Below are 17442 nucleotides of genomic sequence, written 5' to 3'. Positions count from 1 at the left end.
CCCACCCCCTCTGTGGGCACTCCTGGCCCTCATCTACCCAAGACACACTCCAGCAGACCACAGAGATGTTATCTGGTGTTAGCATTCCAAGGACCTGTTTCAGGAATTGCAGATGTCTCTGATTAAAACCAGCAGGGCTAATCGGGGCACCAGTTGCTACAATGCTGAAGGAAATAACAATTTGCTAGTTTCTCTCACTCCCTAGGTCCAGGAAAGAAAACATTTACAGGGAAAAAAGAAACAAAGAAGAAAAGGGAAAGTAACACACAACCGGATGCGTGGGTTTTGATGCTGTTCTGCCCCAGGCCAGCTGCCATTGCCGTGGACTTTCTGCACATGTGACTACACCCAGCCTTACCTCCGTCTGGGTTCCCGGTCAGATGGAACTTAACTGGGAAACCCGTAGCAGGGGTGTCCATCCTCTGGGCTACACTGGAAGAGGTGTTATCTTTGGCCACATGTTAAATACATGAACACTAATGAAAACTGATGAGCAAAAGAAGTTTTTAAGTAAATTTGTGATTTTGTGTTGGGCTGTATTCATATTCATAGCCATCCTGGGCCACAAGTGGCCCATGGGCTGTGGGTGGGACACCCCTGACTGGATCCTGACCTTCAAGATTCTTGAAATCAGGGTTACCCCCTTCCAGGTCAGTATCAAACTTGGCTCAAGAGTTGCACGGGCCAGGAGGAATGCTCAGGCAGCAGTGGGGTGGGGGAGGAGCCTCTGATCCCTGTAGGTTCACAGCTTTTGAAGCCTTCAGTCACTGTTTTGTTCTTTTTGGCAACTTTGCCTCTGAATACTGACCAGTTCTGTGAGGCTGAAGTGTTAGGCTGAACAGGGTTAGTAAAGAAAAAGGAAAGGGAGGACCTGGAAGACAGAAACCCAACATTCCTTGGAAACTCTAGGAACCTAAAACTCATCCTATGAATTTGAAATGGTCTCCATCATAATGATGAGTGGATTATGGGACTAATGTGGAGTGCTGGGGACAAGTCCTCCCAGGTCAGCCCTGCAGGGTCACTGCAGCTATGCCTGTGTCTGCCATTGTCTGAGATCGGGGACACCAGTTACATTATAGCCATGCTCAGCTTCTGGAAAGTTCTGACCACAGCTTCCTTAAGGCCTGGCTGCCTTCAGAGATGACTACTTCACAGGCTGTATGGGGATTTGTGTGTGTAAAACAGCACACAGATTGGAAGTGTAGATATCAGTTATCCATGTGGAGGCCAGTCTGGCAGAGTTTTTCTGAATCCCCATAATTCTGGTAACATTTCTCCAGAATTGGGGTCTCCACCCACTTCCCTCATTATCTCCCTCTGAAAGAACCTGTGTTCTTTTTTCTCAATTCAGTTTATTAAAAGAGAACTGGTCCTTAATACATGCCTGAGAGTTCACCAGTCAGGTGGTATCTTTTTTCTATATTCATTCAGCAAGCATTTATGCCTGCTTCTGAATGTCAAGCACTGTGCACATATCGGGATTACAAAGATGAAGTCACTGACTTCAAGGAAGATACAGTTTAATGCAGGAAATGCACACAGAAGTAATTAACTATGATAGAAGGCTGAGTAGAACAGGGGTCAACAGCAGCAGATTCCACTTGCTGCTGTCTGAGTCTAGGCTGAACTTCTGGCTACCTGAGAAGTGTGACTGTTGTCCTGCAGGTCTTCTGACTAAGTATCACCCTTTGATTTCTTCCTTTGAATGACTGCCTTCTTCTTCCTACCAAGAGTGCTTTAATGTGGTCTTCTTTCAATTGAGTGTTAATAATGATCATTTCTCAATGCCTAGTGCTTCACAGATACCACTGGGCCTTGTAGAAGTCACTGTATTAATGAACGGGAGAACTGGGATTTATACCTTAGTAGGTCTAATTTTTAAGTGTTCTTACTCCTACATCATCTTGCTTCTGTATAAGTTTTAGAGTTGAATTTAACTACTCGAAGCCACTTTGGAATGAGATAGGCTATAAATAATTATTTTTAAAAATCTTCTTTAGTTCTTATAATGATTTTGTGAGTTAGATCCTGATATGTAACCGAGAGCATAGAGACTGACTTTGTTTAAAATTGAGTTGGTGGGGAGGGGTAGGGGGGCAAGGCAGAAATAATTTTTTTAAAGAAAAAAAATTTGAGTAATAGTAACACCAGAAAATTCTATAGTGCTTTAAATTCTCTAAAGAGCTTCCATCTACATTATACCACTTCATTCAATTAACCATTACGTATACAGTCAGATGACACTAACATTAGTAACCCCAAATACATCATCTATTCAACTAATGCTGAATAATTGTTAACTCTTCTAAGTGCTTTACAGATATGAATTTATATGTGAATTTATGATAAGCAGGGAAGAGTCATAATTGTGACTATACCATGTCAAAGATGAGGAAACTAAGACACAGGACGATTAAATAACTTTCCCTGGATCACAGAACCAGTCAGTTCAGAGCTGGGATTTGAACCCAGGCCGAGTGTCTTTCATGTACTATGCTCTACTGAGGAGAACTCTTTCAGCTATTTTTGAGTCAGGCTTCCAGCTATAATGGGTCAGCTTTTTGCCTCAGCTCCCACCCAGAAAAAGATCCAAAGCTTATGTTGACTTGTTTCTTAGGGATTTCCAGGGGAAAGGTGTGCTATAAGTCTTGAGTGGTAACCAGGCAGCTTCAGGCAAAAAAGATGAGACATAAAGTTATACAACAGCATGGCATTTTGGAGGGACAGTATTGAGTAAGACTGGCTGCAGATGCAAAGGCTAGGATAATCTACATGAATGTGAACAATATCTTGGAACCACATAGGGTGTTGTATTGGACATTAAGGAATGACCAGGTTACACTTAAAGTGATGGGGAACCACTGCCGGATTTTGAGGGGATTGGCACTACCGGGTTTGTCCTTTGCTATTCCGTACCAGAATTAGAAAATTATTTCTGTGTCAGTATGAAAGATGGAATAGGGGGGGAGGCATCTGGCTGTCAATGGGAGGCTTTTGCGATGGTTCAAACAAGATGATAGGATTAAGAAATGGGGTTATGACTACCACCAAGTTAAGACAGTGGCAGGGAGAACATAGGAGATGGGACAGACGCTAGGGCTGTTTGAGCGTAAATGGACAAGATTTTGCAACTGAATTAGAAGAGAAGGAGTGGGGGTAATGTGTTCATTTCCAAAGAGCTTGTCTTAGCTAATTTGGGAGATGGTGATACTATTAACTGAGAGAAGAGATACAGGGGTAATTGGTGTTTATGGGGAAGATAATCAATTTGGGTTTGGAAATTTTGATCTTGAAGTCCTCTAGGGAAACCTGATTGTAGTCATCTCATAGGTACTTAGAAATAGCATTTAGAAGTATTTACAAACCAATAACTAAAAGAACATCTTTATAAAATAAAATAAACAAAAATGCAGTTTTTAAAGATACACAAATGAACAATAAGCAAATAAAAAATAAGGAAATAGTATTGAAATAGTGAGAAAAATAAATAGGCAAAATAAAGCTATGTATTCTTGGCAAGGGTTTGGGAAAACTGGTACCCTCATTCTGCTGGTGGGAATATACATTGGTACAATACTGTTTGAGGATAATTTGACAATATCTATGGACAGCCTTAAGAATGGTCATATGCTTGTTCCCAGAAATTTAGCCACAAGGAAGCTCATTGCCATGTTGTTGATTGTAATAAAAAATGTTGAACAAGTCTAATATAAGTAGGAAGAAAACTTTAAAAGAATTTTGATCTAGTCATACCATGGAATGTGCAGCAATTAAAATAATGTTGTAGAATTATATTTACAGGTTTGAAAGAAAAAATTAAAAAGGATTACAAAGTCATATGTAAAGTGTGATCAAAATTTTTGAAAACAAGGAATTTTATATTAAAAATTCATTATTTATCACAAAAAGTCTACAAAGTATGAGACTGTCAGAAAAGTGAAAAAGGTACATAACAGAATATTAATAGTGATTATCTGTGAAAATTTGAATTCTAGGTTTTTTCATTTCATATTCATTTTTCTTACCCCTATTTCCCAATCTTCTGTAGAAACCATGTATTACATGTGTAATTTTAAAAAGTAACTTAAAATTAGAAGTTTTGGGTGGGTGATTAAGGTTATTTTTATAAAAGAAATGCACCTGAAGATTAGAAGAAGGTGAGTACTGAAGATGAAGAATTGAGAGTCATTGCCTGATAGGTGAGGGTAGATGAACTCAACCAGGAAGAACACAGACAGAAGCAAGAACAGAGTCTTGGAGGATAATAATCTTTATAGAGTTTATTATGGGGAGCCAGTGAATGGGTCTGTTGAAGAAAGGTGGAGAAATGATGGTAGTACAAAAGCGAGTAGTGTCTTGTGACAAGGATCAAAGTAGGAGGGATGTCTTGAAGAAAGAAGTGCTCAGTTGTGATGTATGTAAAAAAGAAGTCAGGCTGAAGAGCAGTTACTGGGCATAAGGATGCACAGGTCAGGGAGACATTAGTTGAGGATGTTTCAGGAGAGTTTAGGAGGCCAAAACTCTGGGATGGGTGGTGCATGCACAGTGAGGAACTGGAGATTGTTATGTGGAGACTACTCTTTGATGGAAAGGAAGATGAGTAGACAGTAGCTTTGGGGGAAGCAGAGCTGAATAATGAGAAAAGTTTAATGTAAGGAAACTTCAGTATTATTTTAAGCTTAGTTTTAAAGGAGCTGTTATTGGAGAAGAAATTGAAGAGATGAGGAAAAGTGGGGATGATTAATTGGACAAGATCTGAAGAAAATAGAAGGGAGGACTGGGAAGAGAATTTGTAGAAGGATTGGCCATGGACTGATGAAGAGATTTGTCCTAGAAAAGGGGGAAATCATTTCTTTCCTTGAGGGAGGAGGGAGAGTATCCTGGATGCTGGCCTGAGCTGCCCACATCTGCCCTTCAGAACTGGGAATTTACCCTCATTGCTGAGCATTCCCCACTCTTGAGAATCACCTTAGTTGAAAATGCTTGCCTCAGCAAGACTTGACTCTTTCCTAGGGCATCTGATATCCAAATACAGTTAACTCCCGACAAGAAGGTCCAGCTCCATCCTTCTAATCCAGACACTTCAGAGGGCCATTCCAGCTCCAGAGCTCTCTGCAGGGCTTACTGAGACCTCGCTGTGCTGGTGCCACAGCCCAGTCTTTATTGCTTCCCCTGCTCCCACAGGTACTGCTCCTGAGACCATCCCCTAATAAACTTCCTGAACATTAAGTTCCTTCTCAGAGACTGCTTCCCAGGGAACCCAACCCATGACAGAAAGTGTGAACTTAGGTGGGGGTAATATAAATTTTGGAAAAGAGGATTTTATATCTTCTTATGTTCTATTTTCATCTGTCAAATTGGAGGCAAAGTCATTTTGTAAGAGTAGGGATCTCATGCTATATTCATTGCAATGTTGTAGTGTTACAGGAAAAATTAAAAAGAACTTAAATGAGAAATGCCTGAGTAAACTCTGATATATTATTTGGGGAAAATACATGATCATTAAGAAAACAATATATTAACATAGAAAATTGTGATTTAGTGTGAATGAAGAGATTCAAATGTAGGAAGAGGCTTGAAGATGGTTTAGAATGGAAACAGGAAAGGGAGCTTGCTGGAGTCTGATGAAGGGAATACCAAGTAGCCTGATGGTCCCAATCAGCTAGTCATGTGATTATCACCAATAATTTTGACTTGGAAGCACTGGTGAAGAAGACAAAACTAAAGTTCAAGAGAGTGGTGTAGTTGTAGTGGTTCAGAGCCGCCACTCTGTATGTAAGGTCTTGGGTTCAACTTCTGACACCATCACTTAAGAATTAAGGGCAGGGCTGGCTTTCTGGGTGTGCGACAAGCGCCCTGGACAGAATGAAGTGTCATGTACTTGGTTAAAATCTCTGTTGATACCATCTGGAAATTCTTAATAATTGTATCCTTGAACGTGTGTCTTAATAAATCTAGTGGGACATTGGAGCATGCATGTGAGAGAGGAGATATGTGCATGTGCAGGACCCTCCCTCCTCGCTATCTAATTTGCATATAGCATTTGGGAAGCTATGCAGCTGTCATAATGTGCTTGATTTGTACTCTGAGTCTTGCTGAACTCTCAGGCATTGTGGAGCCACCAAATTCTGTGTTCCTGTTTCATGTCAACACATCTATAACTAAGTAAGTCGGGCACTGACAGCCCCAATCAGGCCATGTGTTCCTTTTAACCAGAATTTGCTTTGAACACAGAAAAAAGGCAGTGGCGTTCTAAGAAACACAAAAACCAAGGAACCCTATCATATCCTTTCTTATTGTCATTGCTTTCCTATATTAACCAACAACTTATGCTGAAAATCATGGCATACAAGGAAAGAAAAACTATGGCAACATGCAGTTCCCTTTCCTTTTGGTCTTGCCTTGATCACTAGTATGTTGAGCATAAAGAGTGTTGATAGAATATGTCCATATCAAGAAGTCAAATAAAAATAGTTTTGTGCAGTGTTTCCACTGTTTTGGTAAAAAAATAAAATACAAATGCATGTTCAAGCTATGAAGCACCAGTGATTCTGATATGAGTTAAATACTTGTGCTATATTTGCATTTAAGACTGGCACTGCACAATATAAAGATGAACAGTAAAACATGCTAATAATTAAAAATTTTAACTTAGAATCACAATTTGTCCTATTACATTTTATAAGTAATAAAATATCTTAAAGGAAAAAAACTTTACATATTAGTACCTTAAGAGCATTCCCCCCATGATTTTTGAATAAGAGACCTGCATTTTTATTCTTCCCTGGGCCCTGCATATTATATAGTTGGTTCTGGCAGGGAAGAACCAAGTGCAAACTGATGACAAAGAAGAAGAAAGTTAATATGCAGAAAGGGCTTTCAATAGGGCCCAGCACAAATAATGCCATGTGTTTGCCATTATTATGTGGCAATGATGGCATGGCTGAATTTGGAGGAAAAGGAAGAAAAGTCAGAAGGACTGATTGAGAGAAGATGGGAAGAGTTTAAGAGACTGGAGGTCTTGAGGAGGAACCCTCAAGGAGAGCTGCTCTCCTTGAAGAGCAGCTCTCTAGGAATTACAGATGGAAAGGCAAGAAGTCAAGTTTGGAGACCAGGCTCTCTGGACTTCAGAGTTTGGCAATGGAGCAGCTTTAGGTGGTGACACGTTCTAAGATGTTGCCATGGAAGTGGGTCACTTAATTGGAATTGGAGGGCCATTTTGGATGATGACAGAGATTCAGGTGGGGAGAAAATGTATGAGCCAGGGGTCAAAGATCTTTAGGAGTCTGTGAAAGTGACTGAGGTCTGTGAATGGCTGCAGTGGGACTGGGAAGAAGGTAGCCCCCCTGGATGTGTATGAAATCCTCAAGAAAGGAAGAGAAGTGAGCATACCTATTTGTTCCAACATGAAGAAGCTACACTCCAGAAGGCTGAAAACAAGAGTAGCTGAAATTTAATATATGAAGGACCAAAAAGCATATACCCAGTCCTAAAGACAAGAAGGTTGAAGCCAGGGACAGGAGAGAACATACCAAGATCTAATCAGAAGGTCACGGGGTCACAGACACAAATTTGAGCTAAGGGTAAGAGAAGAGCAAGCCAGAGAAAGCAGTGGAACAGAGTCAGGAAATAGGCAGGAAGAGGTGCAGTAGTTGGATGAGCCCCATCAGACTAAGGATCCCAGGAAACGCCTGATGGCTCCTGCAGCAGACATCCTTAAACAGCTCCTGGGAGCCTGGGTGAGTTTTTGAAAGCCCATCCTGTCCCCGGAGGGTAACTACTGATGCTAAGTTCTCTGGAATCAAACAGCCCACTATCCACCAGTGAGTTGGTGAACACTTGATAAAAACATGCCCAGTATGTGGAAACATGGAGCAGACTGACAGTGACCAGAGGGGAGGGGGTGGAGGATAATGGTGGAAAGAAGGGGAAGGGACTAGACAAAGAACATGTATGAATGACCCATGGACATGGACAGCAGAGTGGGGATTGACTGTGGAAGTGGAACGTGCGCTGGGTGAAGGAGGACAAAGGGGGAAAAACTGGGACAACTGTAATATAATACCAATAAAAATTAAAAATATAAATATGCGGAAAACCATTGAATTATATACTGTAAATCTATGAATTGTATGGTGTGCAAATTATAGCTCAATGAAGCTGTTAATTTTTAAAATAAAAGAAAACAAAAAACCACCCAAAACGTGCCCAGAACAGACCCCAAGGTTGTCAATGTCAGCATGTTTTTGGGGTGTCCTCATATTTAGTAAAAAAAAAATGGTTGAGCTTGTTAGATCTCAGAAGGCAGAGGTGAGGTGTCCTCAGTCTGGTCCTCCGTCTGCAGGGGTCTCTGAGCTGTGCTCCTTGCTCAGGCCCACATAGATGAGCTGATTGCTGTCTGTGCTAGCTCACTCATGGGAGGCCTTCATAGGTTTCCACGGCTGTGGTCAGGGTGCCCAGTCCTCGCAGGCACCCATGTACCTCTACCTACCTGAGTCCTCCCTCCTCAGAGGTGCTATGTTCTCTGGCGCTCAGGTCTCTGTCTCTTCCTCCTCCTCCTTCCTGGGATCCAGTCATCCTCCCCAGGGCCAGACCTTTCCTTTTCAAACCCTGCACTGCAAAGCCACCAAACTCCTCCCCCACATGACAAACTCTGTTTAATCTATTCATGGTCCCCGAGTTTTAACAAAAATAAAGGCACCTGGCAATTTCTCCTTTGTGCTGTGAAACAGAGGAAAATGTTATTAACCAAGTGAAGAAACTTAGACCTCAAGGACACAAAAGACTGGGGAAGGGATAGAAGGAGGAGTGGGGAGGAGGGATGGAAATACCTTTCATGCCTTTGTGATCTGCCTACTGCAGAGAAAAACAAGACATAGGTAATTTCTGAGTCAGTTATTCTGCTCCATTAAAGTTTCAATAAATTGCCCTGCTCCATGCAAATTCTGTGGAATGTGAACATGGCCTTTGGTAGAATCAGAAATCACCCTGGCAGGGGAGCAAGACGAAGGTGTGGAACTAGTCCAGTGTCCTAAAGGCCTGTCCCTGAGGCAGGAACTGACCAGGCCTTGGGCATCTAAGTCATCCCCAAGAGCCAACTTCTTGCTGTGCCCAGTAACCCTCCGCTTCCTGCAGTTACCCAGAAAATGACATTAAACCCAATTGCTCTATGTGTTCAGGCATACAAATGGATATCAGAAAGCATTTGCCTGAGGTTGGGGATGATAAACAGAGTGTATTTCTGAGCCAAACACAATAAGCAAAGCACACAAACCTTCTTGGGATTACTTATTAGCCAAGGGAAAAGGGAGCTGGGGGTGTGGTTACTGGGGCAGAGATGAGTCTGGGAGTCTTACAGCCACAGAATCCTGTAAATTTCAGTCTTTTGCTCTCATTTCTGGTAGCAAGATGGAAAAGTTAGAAACTCTTTCCCCTCTCCCCCTTTTTAGGGGGGTAAATTTGAAAACAGTCTTTGTTAATGCTCACCAACCCACCTGAGCCCTTAGCTCCATGCCAGCGTCAGGAAGAGACTAAAAATAATAGCAGTAGCCATGGTTTGCCCAGAAGCGACATCCTTTTTTTTTCCTCTGTGATTTCTCTTATCTCACCTCATTCATTTCCAGAAGTGGTAGCAGGTCCAAGCTCTTTGTTTTCTGTGGCTTCTGTGTGTGCGTAGTGTGTGTGTCTTACAATGCTGGCAAGGGGCATTTCTGAAGAAAATCAATATTTGTTTCAAATGTGAAATTTACAGGAAGGACCTGGGGGAGGAGAGAGAAGTTGAGGTAGATGGCATGAATGTTCAGGAAGAGGGCCTTTCTGGAGGACAGCCAGTCAATTCCAGAGAGAGGACACTGCCCCAGAGAGAGGGGATGCTCCTGTGGCTCAGACAGCAGGCCCTATAACAGGGAGAGACTGGTGCAGTGACCAACAGGCAGTAGGGGGACTTAGGGATGAGGCTGGCAGGTGGACAGGGTGGGCCTACATGGTTTCATTCTGAGAAATGGTAGGGGGCAGTACTTCTAGGCTCACCTTGCAAGGAGTAAAGTCAGACTAGCACCAGGCCAGCCCTGACATTCAAAATAGCACTTTGCATAGAGTGGAGATTCTTAAAATCAGTCAGAAAACAAAGCTTTGCTCAGGTAGTTCTCTGCAGTTTGCCCTGTATCCTTCTGCAGTGGCTCAGATTCAGGGCTGAGAAAGCTGGTGAGGGCTAGGTAATATGATAGAAGCTTGGCTAAGTGGGCAAGGATTCAGGGTCATTTTCCACCTCCAGACCAGCAGGAAACTCAGGCAAGAGCCTGTCCTACTATCCATCTATCACAAGTGGGGCCAAGTGAATCTTGGTGAGCATATAGGGGACCCAGGCCCACCAGACACTGAGTTGGGGAGAGTAAAATTCAGACCATGCCTTCTCGTATGAGGGAGCTCTCATGTGCTCTGTGCTGGAATCAGCTTCTACTTAGATCCTAGAAGAGTCTGAGCCTACCCATTAAAGGTCCTCAGGGCCTATACTAAATTGAACTGAAACCTGGCAGGGACTGACAGCCCCAAAGAAAGATGAGGATTGGGGAAATGGACATTCAGTCATTCTCCAAATGAAGGAATGGCAGGAGCCCAATTTGCCTTTGCAGTGGGAGAAGAGTATGGAGTAAAAGTAGGAGCAGCCACCCAGAGTACTGCCAATGGCCACTTGTGGAATCCTTAGTACATAACATGATATGCCCTCAGTTTCCTAATTAGGGACATTCTATTTCATGGATATGAATCTTATCTACAACTTAAGAGCATAAAATAATTTGTTAATAAATCATCCTGAATCCAATTATGAATTCCTATTTTTCTGAGCAAGTCAAAGTTCAGTCTTAGTCATTAGTAGGACACCTACCTACCCTGAGGCTGTGCAAAGATCTGGGGGCATCTTATGTAGTGCCAAGGCATCTAGAAGGCTCTTTTATTCATTCAACAGATACTTTTGACTTCTACTTGAACCAAACACAGAATATAAGCACAAAAGAGATAGAATTCTTGCTCTCATGGAGTTATATTCCATAGGAGATGGTAGCAAGACAGAGGTGTGTGTGTATGTGGGGAGAAGGGCAGACAATAGGCATTTAAACAAATGAACCAATCAATAAACATAATGCTTTCAGGAAGAGGTAAATGTTGTGGTTTAGTGGAACCCATTAATGACGTAGTTGTTCCTGGCCTGAGTTTTGAACCAGAGAGACAGACATACAAGTCAGAGAGTAGAGACCCAAACAAACACTAGCTTTATGGCTCATCCAAGCTAGGTCGGATGATGTGGTTCAGGAGTGCAGCAACAATGGGCTTCATGGTGCTGTGTCCTGGAACTAGACTGACCTGCATATCCAGTCCATGGTAGTGATGATCAATCACAGGCCTCCTCCCAGAAGGGCAGAAACTTGACCACTAAGCCTGATTCTTGGTCCAGAGTGGAACAACCCTCATGCTCTGTGCAGGATGCAGATCCTGCAAAGAGAGGGAGAAGCTGAGTGACTTGGTCTCAACAACTTCTCTAAATTTGGAAGTCAGATAATACCTACCCACCCTGCCAGGAAGTGAGTAAAGACAGGGGAGAGGCCAGTAGTGTTATTCTGTGTAATGGAAAGTCCTCCACATTGAAGGAAACATCAGTAGCATTCCCTCCTAAGTCGATGAAGAAATAATATAAAATCAGAGTCTAGAAAGTAAGAGATGGGGAGATGAGAACTTTGAGATTACTTTAGCTGAGTGCTTAGGAAAGGCTCTCTGAGAAAGTGACCTTTGGTTTGAGAGAAAATGATTAGAAAGAGCCACCCCATGACTATTTCAGGACCAAGCTCTTTAGACAGAGGACAGCAAGAGTGAGTGAAGGCTCTACAGAGGAAGTAAACTTGATGTGTTTAAGGAAAGAGAGGGACCCAGTGTCCCTGGAGTGAGCAACAAAGCAGGGAGTGATAGAAGATATAATCAGAAAGATAGGCAGTGTCTGGGCCATGTGGGCCCCTTGTGGATCCAGGTGAAGAGACCAGATGTTATTCTAATTGCAGAGTTGCCCCTGGAGGGTTCTAAGTGGAGAAGAGCCCAGAAAGAGGGAATGGCCAGCCTAGAAGAGAGAGCACACCTCTTGAGTCCTTCTGCAATATCCTTTCTGTTATGTCCCATCTCTTCCCAGAAAGGGGAGGTTCGTTATCCCTGACCTACCTTCCTCTGAAAGTTGTGGTGCAGATGAAAAGTCAGTGCTGTGACATTACTTTGGGGTGTTACAGGTGCTGGTCACAAATACCCATATAAGCTATAACCCTTTAGTCCTTGCACAGCTTCTAGAGGCTATGGCCATAATTTGTGGCCATGAACTTGGGGCTGAGCAGCCTAGGAAGTTGAAAAAGAAGGCAATCAGAGGTTTAAGAATTGGAAGGAGCCCCTAAAATTATAGGCCCCAACTTCCACATTTTCAGAGAATCCTAGTCTAGCAAGGCGAGTCTGCACAGTCAGGTAGGGAGGGAATGGGGGGGTTACCCCAGGAGGTTGGGATCCTAGTCTCTAGTTCTTTCTATTGTACTATGTTAAGGTAATGTTATTATTTTCCTGATGGAGTGTTTTTCTTAAAGACAAGTAATGTGAGAATACACAAGCACTCATGGCACATCTGTTATGTTTGGAGACTGTCCTGACTGCACATTCATTCTCTAATTTCTTTTCTTTTTCTCTTCTGTTCCTCCCTCTGTTCCTCCCTTTCTTTCTTTTTGAAATATTTCTCAAGAACCTACTAAGTTTTGAGCTCATTCTGAGATCTGGAGTCTTCCTGATACTCTTATTTCCCCTTCAATAAACAGGCCAGTCAAAAATACCCTCCCTATGTCACTGGGTGTGTGTGAGAATTAAATGAGATAACAAGTACAGAACACACTGTAAACTGTAAGGTTTTACTGAGCTGTAAGGAGAAATGTTATTCATTAGCTGGTGGAAGGTAAGGAATCTTCAGACTGGCCACATGATACAACCTTGTTCACACTTTCTTGCCCAGACTGCTTCACCACCCCCGGGACCCCCAGCTCCCTATGCTGTAGTTTATCTTCCCTGCTTCTGTTTTCTTTTTTCTTCCTCTGCCCCCACTCCCAGGGGAAACTCAACCGGACACAGCAGCTGATTGTCAGCCAAATGACTGCTTTCTGACCTAATTATCTCAATGGGCTTGCCTGGAGCGCAAGGGGTCAGGACATGGATGGGAGGTCACGCCACAAACCTCCAAGTCGGCTGAGAGTGGGCGTGCCTGTGGCAGCCTCCCAGGACTCTGTTCAGCCCAACCAACTCAGGATTTCAAATCTAGGCAAGCTGGGAGGAGAAAATAAAAATAGAGGTGTAGGTTTACAGCAGGGTTTCTCAACTTATTCTACTTTGGGCCTGATAATTCTTTGTTCTGGATAAGATCATGTTGTAGGATGTTTAGCAATATCCCTGATCACTAGGTGCCAACAGCAGTCCCCACAGTTGTGATAACTAAAAATGTCTCCAGACATTGCCAAATGTCCCTGGGGGTGAAATTAACTGCTGATTCCCAACACCCACCCCTGGATCCACTGCTCTAAAATATTGCAATTCAACTGTAAAAACAGTCAAGTAAATACCAGCTCAAACTTTTCATTATTTTAGTGTTAACATGTGTGTGTCTATCTTCAAACTTTGTTCCTAATGTACCCTGTATATGTGACTGTATGTTTGTGTGTAACAGTAAATGATTGGCAGAGGAGTGCACTAAAGCCACGGCATGTGGCAGATGGGGAGGAGGTAGCACCTTCCTTCTGGGCACTACAGAGATCAAGCCCTTTCACAGCCACCCTCCAGTCCTTTTTCTTTCTTTACCCAGTAGTTGGGGACGAGAGGATTGGAGTTGTTGGAGGCAGGGAGGCTGGGTGGAGTTGAGTTTGAGGACAGAAAGTTTGAGGACAGAATTATTAAGAAACTAAATTAAAGTGATGGAGGAGATAGTAGGAAATAAAATTAGGTGATTTGAACCAATGTGTGAAAATGACAGAAAAGATAGTTAAGTCAACCGGAGAAGAATTATCTAACAATTAGGTCAACAATGGAATGGATCGCTTGTGATAGAATGAGTTCCTCATTCCTGGATGAATTCAAGACCAAGGGGTGTTGTATAGGGAGAACAGGAATTTTGACACAAAGGCGCCCCACAGTTTTTCCTGACTTTAAGATTCCACAATTTATTAAAGGTATTGTGGGTAATGACAACTTTGAATAGGGAGTGAGTTCCTGGAAATGGTGACTTAGGAGGATGAATTTGGAAGATCTGAGAGGTTCTTTCTTTCTTAATTTATTTATTTAAATCCTCACTTGAAGATACGTTTATGGATTTTAGAAAGAAAGGGAGGGAGAGATAGATAGTAAGAGAGGGAGAGAAAAACATTGTTCAGTTGTCTCCTGTACATGCCCTGACCTAGGATTGAACCCACAACCTTTTGGTGTACAGGACAATGCTCCAACCAAATGAGCCACATGGAAGGGCCTGAGAGGTCCTTTAGATGAGGAAGAGGTATGGAGAGGCTTGCAGAGGAAATATGTCATTGAAGAGGCCTGGGCATAAAAAAGTAACAGGGCCTGAGTGTATATGCTGAGGCAGAATAGGAGAGAAGGGGCACAAGGGATGCTAAGGAAGAGGAATCAGCAGGATTTGGGGATTGATCTGATTTGGGGCAACAGTGGAGAAGATGAAGAAGCAGTAGGCAAAGCACCCACACCCACCAAACTCTTATAAACATGGATGACTAAAATGATTTTCAGCCGTGGGGAAAGAGGATGAGTCTAGTTTTATGCTATGCTATTTTTAAGATGGTACATGCTGTAATCTGCTAAATGGTAGGTTTTATGTAGCAATCATCATTTTATCTCAAGAAGCATTTAGCACAGTGCTAGGCACAGAGTAAGCACCACATGATAATTTGTTGACTGTTAGTTGAGAGGGTCCTGATATTAAAATATAGATCCTGTTATCTTTATACAGGCATAGGTATACAGAAATATCTATATAACTAGATATAAATATAAATACAGAAATCTCCTTTAAAAAAGTGAACAATCCCATCTCAGCTAGCTCATTTAGTGGGATAAACAATTTCATGTGACATTCTGATAGAGACTAGGTTGTGCTGGGGTGTGAAAAAATGGGAGAGGTGTTTTATAGTTTTTCAAGATATTTATAGTTTATGTTCTACAAAACAAAGTAGTACTTACAGACAGACTGAATGCTAAGTGATGGTGAACTGTCCAAGTACAATGTCCAGAAGAATGTAGTTGCAGATACTCAGCTGGAGCTAAGGAAAGAAGTTGGGGCTAGAGATTCAGATAAAAAAGACATGACACCTCCAGGTAGAGTGTGAAGGTTAGAGAATCTAGGGCCACATCTGAGCCTCAGGCAGGCCAAGGTAGGGGGAGGAGTGAGAAAGTGGGGCGAAGGGGGGTCAGTGAAGGAAAAGTACCCTGTTTAGGAGGCCACAGGAGGGAAGTGAGTATCCAGGAGGACAGAAGCAGTGCTGTCAAAGGTAAAAAGGTACAGGAGATTAGGGAATGGCACTCCAAAAAAGTCTCTTACTTACCTGTCAGTGAGGTAGGCTGCAGGTAACATTAAAGAATGGAACTCAAACGGAGTGGTGAGGATAGGGTGTATACTGCAGGATGTCACCAAATCAGTGGGGAGTGAGGAGATGAAAGTATGGGTATAAATTGATGATACTGTCTGTGAGCAGAGGTGAAATTTAGAGGTGTGTGGTTAAAATAAATGGTTCAGAATATAAACGTTCAAAAAATATAGAAGAAGGTTGTTTTAAAGAATGCCTTAAAGGAGACTGAATTTACATTGGGTTTTAAAAATGAGAGACTTGACAGGCAAAGAGCAGTGGATAGAAGTTAACATCTGTACATGTGCCTCTGTACATGGGTAAAGTCTGGAAACCCCAGGTTAGTAAACTGATTTTGAAAGGCGGAGCACTTTGAATACAATTCAAGTCAGGAAGATGTTCTTAGAGTAGTTCCTATTGCTATTTACCTCCACTGTCCTTTAAAAGTTGAAAGAAACTTAAATAATCAGTAGCAACTATCAGTTTATACTTATAAATTGTTGAGGTGATTGACAGCTCAGGCTCAGTGGGGAGGGTTAGAGAGACAGACCTGATGCCTTGAGCTTCCCTACCTGTGAAATATGTGCAATAATACCTTTTTCATGGGATTGTTGTAGGCATTAAGATAATGTAGGTAAAATCATTTAACACTAGTGACCAGTGCAAGGTGACCATTCAGCTATCATTTTAAATGTGATTATCAGACCACCCAGGTATATATTATTTATTGTGAGGGAGAAAGCTAAAGTGTTAACCAAGTTCATCCAGTCAGAATGGAGTGCATGTAATTCAAACCTAGTTCTTCTGGTGCCAGAGTCTGTCTTCTTTTCTTGTTTTCCCCTACCCCTTCCTTTTAACATTTGGGAACATTGAATGTTTTCTGTCACCTGTGTTAACTACTTTATAGGTTAGATTCTCTCTCTCTCAATCTGCACTTGTTTAGTGACACCTGGTGGGAGTGGGGTGGAGAGAAGGGTACGAAGATAAATAAGGCAAAGATTATGTCCTTGAAGGGTCCATGGTTCAGGCTAGTGAGCATGGTGCTATGTGGACAGATAACTAAAATAAAATGTGATATTGGTTCGATTCCAGATTTTAGCATCAACATAAATAAATAAATAAACAAACAAACAAATAAATAAAACATGATAAGCACCAAGATAAACTGTAAATAGAATGTCATGGCAGCCCAGAAGTGAGAGGAACCATCTCTGGGAAAGCTGGGAAAGGCTTCACAAGAAGAAGTGGTGTTCCTATTAGATCCTGAAAAATAAAACAATATTGGTCAGGTACAAGTCAGAGAGCAGGCATTCTAGATGGCAATGACACAATGCAAAGGCCAGGGTGGCAGCAGCAGCACAATGCTTTAGAGCAAGAGCAGCTTCAAGGCTCAGGACTTAGTGGCTTGTCTAAGGGATAGAAGATGAAGCTGAAAAGTAGGGTAGAGCTAAACTGTCAAAGGAGAAATTTTGTGGTGGACCAAAGAGGTTGGGCTTCATTTTTGGGTGATAGGAAACTAGCAGAAGTCTTTTTCAGGGATTGAAGCAGATTTAAAATATTTTCCTCTATTTTTTGGTAACAGTTCTATTGAGATATAATTTATATACTATGCAATTCATCTATTTAGAATGTAAAATGCAATCGTTTTATCCCAAATAAATTTTATTGATTATATTATTACAGTTGTCCCATTTCCCCTCTTCATTCCCCTCTACCCCCCATACCCTCTCCCTCCCACATTCCCCCCCTTAGTTCATGTCCATGTGTCTTAAGTTCTTTAGCTTTCAGATTTCCCATACTATTCTTG

The sequence above is a fragment of the Artibeus jamaicensis genome, unplaced genomic scaffold, assembly GCF_021234435.1.
Source record: "Artibeus jamaicensis isolate MK-2021 breed Jamaican fruit bat unplaced genomic scaffold, CSHL_Jam_final contig_585, whole genome shotgun sequence".
In the NCBI taxonomy this organism is placed as follows: domain Eukaryota; kingdom Metazoa; phylum Chordata; class Mammalia; order Chiroptera; family Phyllostomidae; genus Artibeus; species Artibeus jamaicensis.
Note: the sequence above shows the minus strand (reverse complement) of the source record.